The following is a 12,857-nucleotide window of genomic DNA, read 5'->3' on the forward strand; positions in this document are numbered from 1 at the left end:
TGGAGCCCAGCAACCTGGCACCTGCTTCTACTCCCTCTCCACGCGGGACAGCTCTCCGGGTCTCAGATTTCCCTGTCCGCAAGTGTATTTTTCCCTTTGCTTAGCTCGTCTGGATAAAGGGTTGGGGAAGAACAAGTATCACTGATTCCACTCCCTGGGTTTGGGTTTTGGATATCCAGGAGCAGCCTTACGAGCTGGAATCCCAGAAAAGTTTCCTTGCCCCCCACCCCCACCGAATTGTCCTCGGACCCGTTTGTCGTTGTCTGGAAGTCTACCTTTAGAGGATTCCTTCCTTTTGGGTAAACCATCCTATCTCCCAGAAAATAGGATCCTGGAGGGCAGGCCTGGACGGTGTGCCAAAGGGGAGAGGCTGGAGGTAGCCAGGGGGCACCGTGCGGACGTGGTGGCGTCCATGGGTGGAGGGGAGAAGAGTCCAGAGAGGGGAGACAAAGCACCACAGAGGACCTAAACTAAAGCTACTTCCCCATTCCCTTAGTCATTTATTTCTTCATTCAAAATGAGTTTATTAAGCTCCAATATCCCCACCTTAATTGTACTTCTGGACTTAGTACCAAGTGTAGCTATATAAAACAGGAATTTAGCCAAGCTGATTAGCAAGATAAAACTGCACTCAGACGTACATCAGCAGCAAGAGAGCTGGTCTATGAATCAGCAGTCGGCCCCGCAATAACTCAGAGAGCAGATGCTCATATGGCACCTTTAACAGCAGTTTGGAATGAAGTGAGACAGAATATTGACAGATGGAAGTTTCAGGGAAGTATTAAAAATATGAATGCAAAGCAGGTGGGGATAATACTAAAATAGTTCATCTAAAAATAGTCTAATTCCACCCAGTGGCCAAACCCTATTAGATTTCGTGTTCACTTGGGTTCACAGTTTGTCTGTAGCCGACACTGGAAGGGAAGAGTCTCTTCTCCATGATCTTTATACTCAACCACACACCGGCCCATCCTCCAAAGCTGAGCACAAGAACCTAGAGTTTTAGAGACCAGAAAGCTGCCAGGAGCTGGAAAAGTTTGGAGTGGTTTAAAAGGAAAGTTAGGAAGTCTTTTAAATCTTCCATTTGATTCGTCTCCCTTCAAACAAATGAAGTTAAGACCACAGCGGGATCATCTGTAAAATTCCAGAACATGTGGCATCTCCTGTGTGCCAGGCCCACATCATACAGCTTGATGCAAAAAAAGATGTAACGGAGCGGGAAGCAAGGCCCCAGAGTGGAGAAGGTCATATCACACTCAGCCGTAACCCAGGTCAATGGTCCTGGGAAGCAAAACCCATCCTCAAAGCTCAGTCAAGAGTCTGGCAAAGGTGCAGCTGCCCAAGAAAGTCCACTGTCGATGGGAGATCACCCAGGAAAGGGCATGTGGTAGACAAGCCTCGTGGCTCGGACCCTCCACCCTTTTACAGAAACTGCCCCCTGACAAAGGGCTGGGCCCAGGGTCCCGGGTGTTAGACCATCTGCCCCTGTGCTCTTGCCATGCCTTCCACCACTGCAGCTGACTGGCAGTGGTGACTCTGCCTGGCCAGTGGCCCAGGACCTGAGGCTGGGCCACTTGGCCTCCTGCACGGCAAGGACAGCAATTTGTGAAGCAGCCTCACTTGGTTGCATATTTCAATGAGGGTTTCATTTTCCACCTATTGCTGTTTTCACTCCTGCTCTCCTGAGTGTCCCTTTCTCCTGGCGATTTAGAGGCCAAACAGGTCGTGAGTGGCAAAGGCAAGAGGTAGTGATTAGGGAGAGAAACCATGAGGAAGCCGATGGCGGGATAGAAAGAAGCAGGCACCGAGGGCGGCCGAGTCACATGGACGAGCCTGGAATGAAGGTCACCAAAGCCCTCTCAGGGCCCCCCGAGCCAGACAGGATCCAGAGCCACCCAATCAGCCCCTCCTCTGTGAGTCCTGACCCCAGCTGGCTGCTGTCTTGCACGATGTGAGATGTCTTTTATTGCTCTGTGTGGAGCATTACCACTCTTACCAAAAACTTCCCCTACCTGAGTGTTCCTGCCAACAAATGAGCCACATGGCAGTTTTGCAAGAGATCCACTGCCTCTGCTGAGCATAAAAGGCCAAAAGATGATGTGGTCCCCAGGAAACCAATAAGGTCCCCCTGTGAAGGATGAAGACTTGACTTCATAGGGCCCTTTGCCCTTTGGGAACAAAGAGGGTGAACCCATAAGCTCTGTTTCCCTGCTAGGCACTTAATTTTTTTTTTTTCTCTAACGAATCAGTTTTTTTGAGGCAGCAATATGGTGCCGTAGAAATAAAACTAGAGCAAGGGGTCACAAAATCTGTGCCTAATTAATTAACTGTGTGTGATTGGCCAAGCAATTTAGTCTATGTCCTAGTTTTCTCATCAGAAATACAGGGCGAATAATACCTGCCCTACCACCTTGAAGGTTTTTTATGAAGATCACATAAAAATAGGCAGAAGCAGCCTTGGAAAAGCGTGTGTAAGAGCTATACTATTCATGAAATGTAAATGAGGATGGGAGTTATGAGGGTGGCACCACCCATGTCAACCAGCAATGAAGTCACTACCACCTCCCCTCTGCCAAGCTTGATACACTCAGCACTAAAGAAGCCGAAAGAGTAGTGTCCGAATCTCCCCCACAGTGAAGACTGTGGCGTCCTTCCTACATCCGCAGGTGCTATTAATTCCACAAGGGGCATTAGCAGAATTGGAATTTATCCCCCTCCACCTCCCATCTCCATTCTCTCTAGATGTCTCCATAGATGACAGATGATACATAGATGATAGATAGATAGATGTCAGTCAGTCAGGATGCTTCCAGCTGCAGGTAACCATATAGCCCATCTGGAAGTGGCCTAAACAATAGAAAATTTAGAAAATTCTCATACAATTTCCCATTCCAAGGCTTCTTAATTTAGTGGCACAGGGGTTGGCTTATGTCCTCAGACTTATTGCCACGGGGCTGCACAAGGGCCACTTCAGCACCACACAGCACTTTCTCTCCCAACCACATCCAAAAGCAGGTGGGAAGATTTTTCTTAAATGTCTTTTTACTAGGGTGGAAAACTTATCCCAAATGCTCCCCTCCTCACACACACACGTCCAACACAGACCCAGCTGCAAAAGAGGCTGGAAAACATCTTCAGCCTCTCTAGTGGGATTGGGCACTGCCAGCCGGGAAGAAGTAGGAGGCAGGGGTACAAGAGGGTGGCACGGAAGAGACAGCTGTAGGATTGGCAAGAGGGTTCGGGTACAGAGGAGAAAGCTCATTCTCACTAAATGAAGCAGAAGGAATTTGTTTCAGGGTATTAATTCGCCAACAAAATCAGGCTGAAGAAGCAGATTCTGGGCTGAGCATTCAGGAAAAAGGTCTAAAGTTACCTGCAGAACTGGGCCACCAAGCAAGCTGCTGCCTGTCTGTACTCAGAAAGCCAAAGGCTCCCGGACCACACTGCCATGGCCACAGTCAGGAAGCCATGGGTACTGCTGCCAGCTCCTTGACTACATGGTGTCTGCTGTGGACCACACCAGCTCAACAATAGGCCAACCCTGCCTCTTGACACCCACAAGGCCAGGAACTGGGCACTGAGATCTCCACCATGGCTGCTACAGAAAAACCAAGCACCTTCCCAACTGAATTTGCTGGCAGAATCTTGGCCCCATCTCAGTTCAGTGGTCCAACTTTATAAAAGAGCATCCAAGGGGCAGAATCAAATCACAGCAGAAATTATAGCTGAAAGAGAGGCTGGGAAATGTAATGGTTAGCTCTCAATCCCCTGCAGTACAGGAAGGCACACCAGAAGAAAGATGGAAGATACTGAGTTCCAGCTCCACCAAATCACCCACAGCAACCAACTGTCTGCCACACTCTTCTTCTGGCTATAGCTTCTAACTTTAATTAGGTCAGTCCATATGTTCAAGAGGAGAGGAAGGAGGAGGTCTCTTTATGATTATGGGGATGTAGCACATGACAATCAGCATATCTCACTCTTCTGGCCATAGTAATTGGCTCTGTCAACTCATGACTTAGGGCTGTTCAAGCTGATAAACCGCCAGGATTTTGCTCAAGTTCCTGGAAAAGAAGCTTGCTCTTTCCAGCTGAACGTGAACCTGGAAAATCTGGAGCTGCTACATCTATCTTCCATTGCAAGAGAAAAACCTATCTGAAAATGAAGCCAGCTGAGACAAGGCAAAGCCAAAAGACAGAGAGAAGCTGGGATCTGACGACATTTTAACCCTCAGATCCAGCCATTCCTGAAATCATCTGGGCTTTTCAGGCACATGAGTCAGTATCTTCTCTGTTTGTTTAAGTCAATTTTAATTGCCATTTGCAAAAAAAAAAGATACGGAATGTTACCAAAGACTGGCTTTGCTCATTCCTCTGAACACATAGGAGGTACGCACAGGCTTATTGAGACTAATTCCCCATGTCCTTAAGACTTAATTACTCACACGGAAGTGAGAAAGTCCAGAGACATGGAAAGATGTGGGCAGCTGGAGCAAAGGACGCAGCAGGGACAGCTGCAGGCTTTGATTTGTTTTTTTCTCCGTTGACATAAAAACCACTCCTGCTCTGAATCCCCAGTGGGCTAGGGATTTGTTCATTTTGTTTGGAAAGGTTATGGGGGTCTTAACATTTTCCTTGGGGATCCCATTTAAAAGTAATAATAATATCAGAATACAATTTTATATTTCAAATATATGTTAAATATATACATTTAACTTTTTGTACTTTGGATGAATAAACATATTCTTTTTAATCAATCAAATAAACTAATTAGTAAGAACTTATACACTTTTCTAGTACCGAAGACGTTTGCACATATGAACCGCTCAACACATTTAAGCTGATTCTTTTTAAACCATTGCCTGGATGAAGAGAGACAAGAGGCCCAAGGAATCTGACGGTCCTCAGCCTGCAGTGCATGACAGGGTAAGGGGACCCTTGAAGAGTCAGCTCATGGGGACCCTGTGATGTGCCACCAGATCCCCCTTTGGAACTGGAAAGCTGATCCCCCAGATGCTGGGAAGGTTGTCAGATGATAGGTCTCAGCTGTCAACCCTCTTTGGGGATTATCTTGGTCGAAGGTTACTGTCTCACTCAAGGTCACGCCACTTTCCCCAGGGCAGCCCATATCCAGTGACTGATTGATGCAGGAAAGAAAGGCCAGGCTCCCTGGGCACACCTACGACAACTGAAGGGCCCGCCCAGCTCCAGAGCCCACCAGGAGCGAGGAGGAGGCCTTCGCCGGGCAGGCGCTCTAGTCCAGCTTCGCCTCCAGCCACTCCTGACCCCTGCCTCGCCCTCCCCTCCCCCTCCCTTCCACAGGGGTGGACCCAGTGGCACTGCCCAGTCAACATCCTGCTCTGTAATCTCCATCTGTGTCCCAGGAACCCCTGCCTCTGCAACACTGTAGTCTAGGGCAGGAGTTTCTAGACTGTGGGATTTAACCAGCTGTAACAGGAAAGGATTCCAAACCAATTTCCATATTGCTCGACAGCATCTATTCCTGCTGCCCCCTCTCTGCCCCATCTTCTTGTGGAAATAAAATTATCCTTCGTGGTCCAGCTTCAGGGCCCACCTTCTCCACAAAAACGCCCTTCCACCCCTTTCAGCATGCGTCATCTGCTTGCATTTCCTAGTTGCTGCATGTTCAGGTTTCTGCCACTGAGCCAGTTTCCTGATCTAGAAAAGGGGGACAATGATACTCTAGAGGATTAAATAAGCAAACAGATGTGCAACACCTGTTCCAGCACCTGGTCCTCTGAAAAAGCTCAACATGCCAATTTCCTCTCTCCTTCCTCCTAAATGGCCACTCTCCTCACAAAGGGGTGATTGTTCTTTCTCTGCTCTTGCAGGGAGGAGGGCAGCAGCAGGAGTCCCCTTGAGGGTGTCTGAGCCCCCACACACTGCCCTCCATGGGGGCTTGGCTATTTGCAAACAGAGGAGTGATATCATTTGTGGCTTTTTTTTTTTTTTTTTTGGTTGTCCCAGGTCTTAGTTGCAGCAGGCGGGCTCCTTAGTTGCAGCACGTGGGCTCCTTAGTTGTGGCATGCAAATTCTTAGCTGCGGCAAGCATGTGGGATCCAGTGGCCTGACCAGGGATCAAACCTGGGCCCCCTGCATTGGGAGTGTGGAGTCTTATCCACCTTGCCACAAGGGAAGTCCCTCATTTGTGGCTTTGAAGAGACAAAGGACTCACACAGGTACCCCTAATTGGTCATGCCGCGGTCAGCTACCCCTAGAATGTCTAAATCTTTGTCTATTTTTAGGATCAGAGTTAATTTTCTTGGTGTGAGTAGCCAGGATGGGAAAGGAAGTCTAAAGTGGATGGTGTTTCACTCTTAGGCATATACACCCAAAGGAATTGAAGGCAGGGACTCGAGTAGACACTTGTGCACCAGTGTTCACAGCAGAATTATTCACAACAGCCAAAAGTTGGAAACAATCCCAGTGCCCATCAACAGATGAATAGATCAACAGACTGTGGTGTGTACACACAATGAATAGCATTCAGCCATAAAAGAGAATGAAGTTCTGACACATGCTACAACGTGAATGAACCTTGAAAACATTAAGCTAAGTGAAATAAGCCAGACACAAAAGGACAAATACTATATGATTCCACTTATATGAAATATCTAGAACAGGCAAATTCATAGAGACAGAAAGGAGACTAGAGGTTACCTGGGGCTGGGGAGGAGGGCGGGAATGAGGAGTTATTGTTTAATGGTCACAGTTTCTGTTTAGGATGATGAAAACATTTTGAAAATAGTGGTGACGGTTACACAGCATATGAATGTAATCAATGCCACTGAATTGTACACTTAAAAATGGTTAAAAGGGTAAATTTTATGTTATATGTTCTACCACAAATTTAAAAAGTTAATATTGTAATATATCAAAAACCACTGGATTGTACTTTAAATGGGTGAGTTGTATAATATATGAATTACAACTCAATAAAACTTTTTAAAAATAGATGATGTTTATATAATTGTTTATTCTAAGGCAAATTCAAAGAGCTATATAAAGTTGAAGACCGAAAAAAAAAAAAAACCAAATCCAGAATTGGACAAGAAATGTGAATTTTCAGGTACAGTTTCCCTCTGGACTTTCCTCTCCCTGGCACCCAGAGCCAGTCTGCAAGGCTGCCGTCTCTGGAATCTGGATTTGTTGCAGACAGTGTTCTTTCAGGATCTCTGTCATTTCAACTGGCAGCTGAAGCCCACCGCTCCCCCCCCCCCCCCCCCGCAGGGTAGGGCAGGCCAGGAGCAGATGCTATTGGTGTTAAATCTGGCTCGTGCCTTTGGAGCAGAGAAGGGCTAATACTTGGAGAGGCTGGCTTCTGGGTATGGGTGGGGCTGGGGGTCAGGACCAGGGGAAGTGCTCGCTCCCAACAGGATTTGGAGTCTGCTGGGCTGGCTGTGGAGCATTTGCCCTGGGATGTAAGAACGTTCATGTTTTACAGGTCCACAACACTTCTCTCGATTCACATTAGGATCCACACCAACACTTTCATAACCATAGACCTCGGGTCCTGGGGCAGACGCTTTTCTCATAGTGTTCATACCGTTAAGTCGATCTAACATAAGTAATTAATTAGGGAACTCGATCAGCATCATACAGAAGCCATAACCCAGATGCCTAGAAGGGCCAGGCAGGAAACCTAGGCGAATGAAGCAAGCTCCAGGGGAATGTGGCCAACAGGCCAGGGACAGGGACCGCCGTGGGGTTAGCTGCTGGTTCCAGCCAACTGCTGCTATGGGGGGGAAAGTAGATCTTGGGTCTTCAAGAGAAGTCAGAATAAGGTTTTTAGGTGAGATTTCTTAATATTTATTTCATTGTTGATAACTATCTCAATTTTTCAAAACAAGAAAATTAAAGCCACCTTCCAGGCCTAATAATACATGCCTGTAGCCTGGATATAGCCTGCTAGTTTTTGACATCTGTTTATAATATAGTCACAGTGATCAAGAAGTGGGACTGTGCTTGTAGTAAGAAAACGAATAACTATACATGGGCCAAAGGAGAATCCAGTACTCTGAGAGGCTGTCTGCTTTAATTTACTACTGATAGATAAAAATTGTGCTGCAATGTATTTTGATTTGGAGAAACATATTTAACCATCTTTCTTCAATTTCATATTGATTATCCTAACCGTGGTTATAATGAGGATGGTCAAAGGGCCCATTGGTTTGGGTTCAAGACCACATGAGAATTCTCAGGAAACCGGCATCAAGTAACCACTGGACAGAGTGAGCACCCCTTGGGAATCACAGCCAGGACCACTGACCCCCTTGCCCATCCCAGGAATGCATCTTGGGGGCAGGTCAAGAGCTTCAGCTTCAGATAGATATGGTCACTTGTCTAACCTCAGAGCCACAGTTTCCTGGACCACGAAACAAGAACACCAATGCCTAAAGAGTCTTGGGAGGATTAAATGAGATGTTTACAGGTATGTAAAGCATTAGGCCTCTTCCCAGCAAATGCTGAACCTGTCCCATCTCTCCCTACACAGCTTCACCATGCTTTGTACTTGCTTACCAGGTTTAACCTAAACACACAGCTCTCTTTGCTGCATCTACTGCAAGAATGAAGACCATTCTCAGCAATTAGACTGTCAACATTCCAGAAAATATCGACATCACTCTGAAGGGAAGCACAGCTATTGTGAAGGACCCCAGAGGAGCCCTGCAGAGGGACTTCAGTGACATAAATGTAGAACTCAGTCTCCTTGGAAAGAAAAAGAAGCAGCTCCAGGTTGACAAACAGTAGGGAACTAGAAAGGGACTGGCTATTGTTCGTACTCTGTAGCCATGAACAGAACACAATCAAGGATGCTACCCTGGGCTTTTGTTACAAGGTGAGGTCTGTGTACACTCACTTCCCCATCAACGTTATTTCCAAAATTTCTCAGGAACAAAATATCAATACATCCACAGGGCTCAGATAAGGCCAGGAGTTGCTTGTTCAGTTCTCAAGGTCATAAAGATGAGTTAATTCTTGAAGGAAACAACATTGAACTTGCATAAAATTCAGCTGCATTGATTCAGCAAGCCATGGCTGTTAAGAACAAAAATACCAGAAAAATTTTTTATAGCATCTATGTGTCTGAAAAAGGAGCCGTTCAGCAGGCTGATTAATAAGATCTAAGTTGTCCAACTACAGACACAAAAAGATGCCAGATGATTCCTTAGGCCTATCTGTGATATTTTAAGATGAAAGAAAAGCCCTGTATTGAAAAATATTATCTGGATAGATAGATTTGTGCTGCCTGCCAAACCTCAGCTCCGTATTTAATGGTTGATCCTCTTCTTGAAAACAGATTCTTGTTTTTTTTTTTTTTTTTTTTTTTTTTTTTTCAGTATGCGGGCCTTTCACTGTTGTGGCCTCTCCCATTGTGGAGCCCAGGCTCCAGATGCGCAGGCTCAGCGGCCATGGCTCACGGGCCCAGCCGCTCTGCAGCATGTGGGATCTTCCTGGACCAGGGCACGAACCCATGTCCCCTGCATCGGCAGGTGGACTCTCAACCACTGCGCCACCAGGGAAGCCCCAGATTCTTTTTTTAGATAAATTATATAAGGTCTCAACATAGCAATGGTTATTGGTATTCTTTGTCTTTTAACAAGGAGGACAGGGATGCATGTTGGGGCCCAACATGGACAGTTGTGGGCAAGTGGGCAAACAGGGCCATCAGGCCAGATGAAAAGGCTCAGGGGACCTTTTAATGCCTGAGAACCAAGGCTTCCATCTTGGTCTCTCAAAACTAGCCAGTCAGCCCTTTCCCCAGAAAGGACCTTCTAGCCCTTGTCCTCTAGACAAGGCCTTCTAACCTCTGTCCTCTAGAGGGAAAGAAAGGAAGAAAAATAATGTCTGTTGAGCATCATTTGCTTTTCTTCTTCCTTTCAACTCCTTCCTCAAATGCATCCCTCCCCACTACAAAACGGCCATCAAATCCTGCTAATTCTTCTTTTGAAAGACCACTTCTCTCAGGCTTCCCTGGTGGCACAGTGGTTAGGAATCCAACTGCCAATGCAGGGAACACGGGTTAGAGCCCTGGTCCAGGAAGATTCCCACGTGCCACAGAGCAACTAAGCCCGTGCGCCGCAACTACTGAGCCTGCGCTCTAGAGCCCACAAGACACACCTACTGAAGCCCGCGCTCCAGAGCCCGCGAGCCACAACTACTGAGGCTGCGCTCTAGAGCCCACGAACTACTGAAGCCTGTGTGCCTAGAGCCCATGCTCTGCAACAAGAGAAGCCACCACAGTGAGAAGCCCACGCACCGCAACAAAGAGTAGCCCCCGCTCGCCACAACTAGAGAAAGCCCACACGCAGCAGTGAAGACCCAACTCAGCCAAAAATAAATAAAAATAAAATAAAATTTAAAAAAAAGAAAGACCCTTCTCTCCATCCCCACTTCCATGGCTCTATTTGAGCCTCATCAGAGTTTGCCTTCACTCCCTAACAACCATTCCCTACTCCTCCAGCCCACCCTCACACTGCCTGCCCTAAGTATTTTCCAGGGGACCAGAGGTTGGGGGGAGGGGAGGCTGACCCTGTCATTCCCAAGCTTAGAAGCCTTTACAGATATTCAATTCCTCTCAAGGAAACAAAAGTTTCTTTAGCCCCACATCCCTCTCGAGCGTCATCTGTCACCTCTTATCCCCACCCCACCAGGCACTCAGCACTAAAGCCACATTGCGTTTGTCATTTCCTGAGTATGCCAAGCCCAGGCACAACTACATGCCTTCATTCAGGCTGCTGCCTCTGGGCCTGGCTCATCAAGTGAATTTTTACCCCAATCCCTTAAGGCGAATGTCATTAACCCATTTCTGCAAACAAGGTGTCACGCAAGATGGGTCCCTCTTACTAGGGTCCAAGACAAATTCCATGACGTCACAGGCATGGGCTAAGGAATACGCTACCTTGGGGATAGGGTAAATGAATCAAGCAAGGATCTACCAAATAAGTGAAAGCTAAGGTCCCTTGGATCTACCCAGCCTCCCACAGAGAGACACACAGGGGCCAGGAAGCTGCAGGGCCCACAATGTGGGTCTGTGTGGCAATGGAGGCTCCCACCCCAACCGCCACTCTTTCTTCACATAGTACAAGTGCCAGAACAAACGACATTGGTGCCAGGCAGTCTGTATTTGCCAGCTGTCTACAGGAGTTGTCTGAAAATGCCAACTGCCCAGATCTTAGGATATGAGACACCAATGTGGGGCATTAGAGACTATCCTGTCAGGAAAAGAAAAGAACCCCTGGGCCCACAGGCTTACTTGAGATGCAGCACCTCCTATAGGGAGAAGGCAGGAACTCCCATCCAGTCCCAGATGGCTCAGTATCCAAGCAACCTAGAGTAAGCACCCACTTTATTTATTTATTTTTAATTAATTTATTTATTTTTGGCTGCGTTGGGTCTTCGTTGCTGCGCGCAGGCTTTCTCTAGTTGTGGCAAGCGGGGGCTACTCTTCGTCGCAGTGCGTGGGCTTCTCACTGCAGTGGCTTCTCTTGTTGCAGAGCACAGGCTCTAGGTGCGCAGGCTTCAGTAGTTGTGGCTCGCAGGCTCTAGAGTGCAGGCTCAGTAGTTGTGGCACATGGGCTCTAGAGCGCAGGCTCAGTAGTTGTGGCGCACGGGCTTAGTTGCTCTGCAGCATGTGGGATCTTCCCGGACCAGGGCTCAAACCCATGTCCTCTGCATTGGCAGGCGGATTCTTAACCACTGTGCCACCAGGGAAGCCGGATCCTAAGAATCTTAATGGAAAAGTTAAGTCTGGTTTTTTTTTCCATATCCTCTATTTTGGGGAGAATAGGTATTCTCCAAAAACCATTTTCTAAAAATCCAGATTTGCTGATCTGTTTATAATCTTGGTGGGGTTTTTTTCCCCCATTTTAACTTTATCTTCTTCGTCATCATCATCACTCTCCAAATCACTTAAGTTCCCCCCACCTGAACACCTACTACATAGAGAGTGCTGTTTTGAAAAGTCATCTTTCCTTTAATAGATAACTGCACAGAACAGCAAGGAGGCGCTTGGGGGAGGTGGAGTATTTTGCTAGTCATGGAATTTGGAGAGCAAGCTTGCGTTTGGGAATTCAACAGTCAGCAAAGGTGCCAGTCCTTTTTATGGAGACCTGTCAGTCCTCCGTTGACTGTAAGAGTACACTCCTGATCTGCCTGCAGTTTTCATTTGATGACTTTGACCTTTCCAACAGAGTGTGTTACCGTGGCAAGCTTCCCATTGGTTCAATGAGCCTCATTTGGAATCATATGAGTAATTATGTCTTTTCTGGCTTCCCACTCAATTCTAATTAGTGTACTCTACCTAACCAGAGCCAGCAGGAGCTGCCTCAAACTCTCTGCATCCCTTTCTACTGGATCTATGAAGCTCATTTGACTAGACAGTAAATGCTAATTGCTGAAAGTAGCCCTGGAAGTGTCTGCAGGCTCAGAATCCCTCCCCCCACTTCCTACCCTCTCCCTCACCCCCTCCAATCTTTCTTCTTCCTTGTCAATTTATGTGATGATAACACCTTGATCTGGAATCATTTTTCTAATCTTTTAATCTTTTCAGTTAGTGTCACACCCTTGAGCCCATCTAAGAAAGGCTTTAGGGATAGGGTGGCAGGCGGGTGGGGGAGCCTGGAGGGCAGGGAGCTGTGGGGCTGGCCTAAGAGCACAGGCAGAAGACTGAGAACGTCTCCAAGGAAGGCAGCCTACTCAGGCTGTGAGGGAAGAGACGACAGAGCCCAGGTGAGCCTTTCTCCAAGTGGAAATGACCAAGGTTTGACCAAGGGATGAACAGCTTTGATGAAGGTCACTCCAAAGCCAGTGGCAGGTATTTGCCTAAAACCGTGC

General features: G+C 47.2%; 1 pseudogene; it reads left to right on the top strand.

Annotated features, from left to right (window-relative positions):
• Positions 1-8,588: 8,588 nt before the first annotated feature.
• On the top strand, positions 8,589-9,139 carry LOC116764545 (annotated as a pseudogene).
• The last annotated feature ends 3,718 nt before the right edge of the window (positions 9,140-12,857 follow it).

This window comes from Phocoena sinus, chromosome 13 (assembly GCF_008692025.1).
Source record: "Phocoena sinus isolate mPhoSin1 chromosome 13, mPhoSin1.pri, whole genome shotgun sequence".
In the NCBI taxonomy this organism is placed as follows: Eukaryota; Metazoa; Chordata; class Mammalia; order Artiodactyla; family Phocoenidae; genus Phocoena; species Phocoena sinus.